The following is a 6,000-nucleotide window of genomic DNA, read 5'->3' as shown; positions in this document are numbered from 1 at the left end:
CCCTGCTGTTACATGGACAACCTTCTAAGAGCCGCTCAGCTGGAATTACCCTGGAGTGGGAGCCCTACGCTCCCACTCCAGGGTAATTGGAGTGCAAGTAGGAGGGCCAGGGCACCCCCTGACTCCAGGGGGTTCTGGAGGATTCTATTTACAGCCCTTTCCTTCCCCATGATCCCGCCCCTTCTTCAGGAGAGGACCCTTATTGGCAATCTTCTTCATCAAGTGATTGGCTGACAGATGGCAGGAACCCAGCCTGAGCCAACCAGGCAAAGCTTCTCCTCAGCAGCAGTGGTTGTGTCCGGTGGGACAGGGACCCAGACCACCCCATCATAGTGAAATCTGGAGGGGACTGGGTGTAGCTCAGTGGCAGGGCACTTGCCCAGCAGGCACGAAGCCCTGGGCATCATGTTTGGGGTGAGCACATGTGGCCTGGAACACTAGCTATGGGTACGTCTCCTCTTATGAAGGACTGTCAATAAAGGAGGGACACAAAATGGCTCTACTGTAACTATGCTCTGTCCAGCTTCTCTTTCTGATGGGCAGCTTGCTGCTCCTTTGAGATGACTTTGGATAGAGCACATCATTTTTCTGTGACCTGCAGTTACTAAATCAAAGTTTTGTCCACTGAGGATTCCAATACAGCACCCGATTGAAGTGATCTCGTCCTAGATGAGTGACGTGAGGACGAGGTGGGGCAAGGTCTGTTCTTTTCTTGTGGGGTGGACATCTGGTCTGCTTTTGGGGTGTCTCACCTGCTTCCTTCTATGGGTCTGGGCTAAGGGGCAGTAGGATAGAGGAGGATGGTGAGTTCCTGTTCTTACTCTCTAACTCTCTACCCAGGGCCACCCTGGTCTGTTGTTTCCTGTGTGCATGGAGAGGGCTGCTGACATGTGGAGACCTGGGTATAAGGGGGTGTGATTTCCTTGGCAGGACTCAGTGAATCTCAGGTTCCTCCACCTCTGATGAACTGAAGCGTTAAAAGCAAACATGACATCTTGAACATCACCTGCACACACATCCCCGCCCAGTTCATGTTAAAATTTGATCTCCACGGTGGCCGGGTCATGCACAGGGATAAGCGTGGAGGGATGGGCAGGAGTTATGTTCCGAGTGTGCCCACCCCTTGGAGGGTCAGGCTCTGGCTTTAACCTATAGGACATGGAGAGTCAGGAAGGGGGCTGTGTCCAGGGAAAGACATCTGAGCAAGTGAGGGACCCTCTGAAGAGCTGCTGCGTGGAGGGTGGTCTGCAGCCAGTGACCCTTGCTGGTTTCTGTCCTCCTTCTGCACTAGCTCCTCACAGACCAGCAAAGCCCAGGATCAGCCAGCCTGCGGAGGCACACAGAAGCCACGGCACACGACTGAAAAGAAACCCCATCTTCTCGAGCAGGTGCCTAGCCCGCTGGGGGGCGACGGGGAGATTGTGATGCCTAATGGGACTAGACGTTTTTATTTCCTGTTACAAGGTGGTTTGGAGAATCAGGATCAATGGAAGGCATTTATCCTCTCAGAACGGCTAGAAACCATTTGGAATGTTTCCTAAATATTCTCCAGGGGCCAGGAGAGAACTCACTTAAAGGCATGAATATAAAGGGATGCCACAGTTAAAAATAAACTTGCAGTCTGCTGCTATCCTGGAGACTTGCTTGTTTTACAAGTCATTGTGAAACCAGGCCCAGGTGTCTACTGTGTTGAGATGTCCGTCCCCAAGTGCTAGTGCACCCCCAGCCTGCCCTGCGAAGTGCAGTAGATCCTCATTTTGCAGATAAATTGACCAGGTTCAGAGGCACTGAGGACCAAGCCCGCTCTCATCTGCAGATGGTGGATTGAAATCCGGATCATGCTGACTGTACTTCTGCGGTTCCTCTTATTGACACAGCCTTGCTCACAGCATGGCCTGAATGGCCACGTTCACAGCAGCAGGACAGAAATGAGGAGCATGAAATATTGTCAGTGTCTCCTCGTCCTCCAGCCACCGGGGAGGCAGCGTGTCCTCCCCTCTCCCAACACCTGTGGTTGTTTAATTTCAGCACACTTGTGTTTTGGAACAACATCAACAATGTTTTTATCCTCGACTCTGACACCACATGCAACTTGGAAGACTTTAGTGACCTGAAAGGGTCTCCTACTGCTGGCAAGCTGCTCTGAGGTGGACACCACCCGGCTTATTTATTTGGGTGCTGGGGATTGATTCAGGGGCAATAGTCACATCCCAGACCCCTTTATTTCTATTTTGTGACAGTCTTCCTAAGTTGCCCAGCTGACCTCAGATGTGTGGTCTTCCTGCCTCAGCCTCCCAAGTGGCTGGAATTAGGGCCTGTACCACTGCACTTGGGTTGGTGTCCTCGAATTCCAGCTCTTATACTCTGTCTCGAGATGAGGGCTCAGTCCTCAAGGCCTCTTCAGCCCCAGTTGCAAGTCCAGGCCTCTAGAACTTTCGACCAACCAGCTACAAGTTGACCCTCCTTGGATTTGGCTAAATAGCTAGAGTGGCTGGCAGAACTCGGGGAAGCATTATACTTAGATGGACTGGTTTATTATAGAGGATATTTTACAGGATTCAAATAACCAGCCAGATGAAGAGATGTCTAGCGTGGAGTCTGGAAGGAACCTGGGCTCAGGAGGCCCATCCCCGAGGAGTTGGGGTCCCCCCACCACGTGTGCGTGAGTTCTTGTCTCTGAGCTGCACCTGCTCAGCCATCCGGAACAACACCCGTGGATTTTCCTGCAATGGGGTGTGGGGTGGGGTGGGGTCCATAGAACAGTGTTATAAATAGCTGCTGTGCAGCTCCCTCGTGTGGGGCGTCACTTCACCCCCAGACCCAGAAACTGCCCAGAGACAACACTGCTCCTCGCCCACTTTATAGATGGGCACAGTGAACTCCAAGGTGGCCAGTGTAGCTGTGTCCCAGGCTGCCATATAAAGTGCCACAGACTGTGTGGTTTAGCCGTGGAAATGCACCGTGTCACCATTGTGGAGGTCAGAAGTCCCGGTCAGGCTGGGTAGTGTTGGCGCCTTCTGAGGACCACAGGGAGGATCTGCTGCAGGCCCCTCCCAGCCTCCGCAGCCCCAGCCTTCCAGCCTCCCCGGGCCTTGTGGATGCCATCTTCTCCCTCTGCCTGCGTCTGGGTCCAAACTCCTCTAACCCCAGTCACGTGGCATCAGGGCCCAGCCTAACGACCTCATCTTGATTATCCACAAAGACCCTATTTCCCAATATGCTCTCATCCATAGGCACTTGGCTCAGAACAGAAATATCTTTTGGAGGGATGCCTTTCAACCCAAGAAAGGGAGGAGATAACTGCATCAAGACAGCACAGCCCGAGGGAAACGCCCAGTGTTGGGATCAGACTGCGGCTCCTGTGCCATATTGGCTGAGTGACTTTTTCAGCCTGATTTCAGCTGCCTATTTCTGCCTCAGTTTTCCTGTCTTTTAAATGAGAATAAGGATAATATCTACCCAGAGGGCTGTTGCCAGAATCAAGCGTGATCAGGAGTGTGAAGTGCCTACCAAAAATTGGTGCCACTGTTTGTCTCCCGGCTCTACTCTTTCCCTTGGGACTTTCTGGGCTGTGAAGTGCCTCAGTTCCCCTTCCTCCTAGGAAAAGGCAGGCAAGCGAAGGCTCAGCTAGCCAGGCCAGAGAAACAGCCCGCCTCCCACGCCCTGGCCCCTGCATCTCTGCAATGCTGGGTTCCTCCCAAAGCTGCTTACTTGTCCACGGGGCTGAAATTGCAAAGCCGTTTTCCACTTTGACTCCACGTTGACTCAGGAGATGAGACGGAGCCTGGGAGAGGAGCTGCAGAAGGCAGCTTAATCATAACCACCAAATTATGAGAGGTAATTTTATGCAGGCAGGAGGCCAACACTTTTCATTTTTATTGGGGACAGGATAAAGGGAAAAGGCTCATATTTCTGTAGGAGAAATTTAAATAAGACAGGCCCTGCTTAAAAGGCTTACAGCAAGGTTGGCCTTGGGTAACCCTGAGAATGAAATTTATTTCACTTTATTTCACTTCTCCCTTCTGTTCTGGCCAGGAACCACTATTTTCAGGTTTCCCTGCTAGCATTGCCAGCTCTGAGCAGAGCAAAATAGGTAAATCCTTACCCAAATATTTTCTAAGCATGCACTGTATTAAGGGTAGGCTAGCTGCTATAACAAACAGTTCCCAAAGTTCCATGGTCTAACCCAGTAAAGTTTATTTCATTTTCAATAAACTCCCAATACAAGTGTTCTCAATGAACATGTTTTCCAAGGCACATCTCCAAGTGGCAAAAGAAGAGACTTGATTGGGACTCCAGGTTCTGAGGTTCTGAGCTCTCTCCCTTTGACCAGAAGATCAGAAGTCACAGGCATTTTGTTCTGGATGGCTTAGTGTACAAGGTCTGGAAGAGGTGCATCCCATTTCCTCACTACCTGTAAAGGAGGCTGGGAAATCTGCTCTGTGTGGGGAGAAAAGGACACTGACCAGTCTCTATGGCAAAGGTGTTACAGGAAATGGCTTCACTATACTATAGCTTCTTCGCAACGTGTCATTCATTCAACAAGTGCCCATTTGCATCTAGACTGGTCCAAGTCATGTGTTGGGCACTGAGGCTAACTCAGTATGGTCCTTATTGAGCCAGGCGTGGTGGCCAGCATTCACACTACATGGTGGACATCATTAAGACTTCCAAAACCTCATGAAGCATTAGTAAGCTCCCAGGATGGTGGCCACCAAATGCATTGTTCTTTGAGTTGACAATGTGCTGCATAATACTTCATGTTTTTTTCCATATTTGAGAACTTCAAAGCTGGGAAAATTTCTTAGTGTTCAGCAGCCTTTTCAATTGGATTCATTGGTTTATTTTTAGAGCTAGTTCAGTGAGTGGTTGGAAGTTTTCACCGTGGGTTGAGAAAGCCAACCGCTGGCTGGTTTTGTGGTCTTGGGCCAGCTGTGGAGCTCCCGGTGTTCTGGTCCATATAATGGGAATAATAAGTACCTATGTCATGGTCTTGGCAGGGACTTGGTGTGACAGTGGGCATGGCACAGCACCCAGAACCCAGCGTGCCCTGGGAAGGCTTAACTGCCATCACCACTGTCTCTAACAGCTGTTCAGCCAGTTCTTGTTATGAAAGATGGTAAAAGTCACAGTGAGAGTGCTGGGAACAAGGACACTCATGTGATCACTTCTATCTCTGGCAATCCTAAGAGGAGATGTCGACCTACCAGCCCAGAAACAGGGAGAAGGTGTTTCCAATCAGTAGCAATCGCACGGTCAACACCTCAAATCCATGCTTAATGTTGGTCTCGTGGAGTGGGCCGGCTCATGGGGACCTCTGGGGACACCTGTGAGAAGATGCCCGCAAGCTGCTCCGCCTGCTCCTGAAGCTGCTCGTGGGCACAAGATGTTAGGTTCAAATAATTCCATCCACAATTAACCAGAAGAGTGCTCCAGGTGCTCAAAGCTCCAAATCCAGTGTTTCTAGGACCTCCCTTTCTCTCAGAATTATCGCTGTCAGTTGTCAGTTTACACCTAGAAGCTTGTGCCATGTTGGTGGGGCTGAAGGCCTCCGTAGCCCAGTGACTGATCTCAGTGACTGCTGTGCCAGTGGCAGGCTCAGAGGACACAGGGTCCAGGCTTGGTCCTCCATTTACTTTCTTGACAAACGTTAACCCAGAGCCTCATCTGCTCGGGGACCCATAGAAAGTGCCCAGCACTCAGGAGTTTGCAGAAAGATCTGGAAGCTCCTCATGCGCATGGGGAACTCACAGCCCCTCTCCACGGCCCAAGCCCGAGAAGTCCAGTCCCCTGTCTCTGAGATCTGACTTCCTGACGTCCTCCTGTAGCACCTCTCTGTTTGTAAGCCCCCTGGGACTCTGTTCTGATGGCATAATTGATTGTCCCCAGATTGTCCTTCCTTGACATTTGAGGCTCAGCTCAAAGGCCCCCAGCTGAGCGCCCACTCCCTCCCTGCTCTGCTGCACAGGGGTGCGTCTCTTCTGGCCACTCCTCTCCCTG

This window comes from Marmota marmota, unplaced genomic scaffold, assembly GCF_001458135.2.
Source record: "Marmota marmota marmota unplaced genomic scaffold, marMar, whole genome shotgun sequence".
Taxonomy (NCBI): domain Eukaryota; kingdom Metazoa; phylum Chordata; class Mammalia; order Rodentia; family Sciuridae; genus Marmota; species Marmota marmota.
This window is presented reverse-complemented; position numbering follows the sequence as displayed.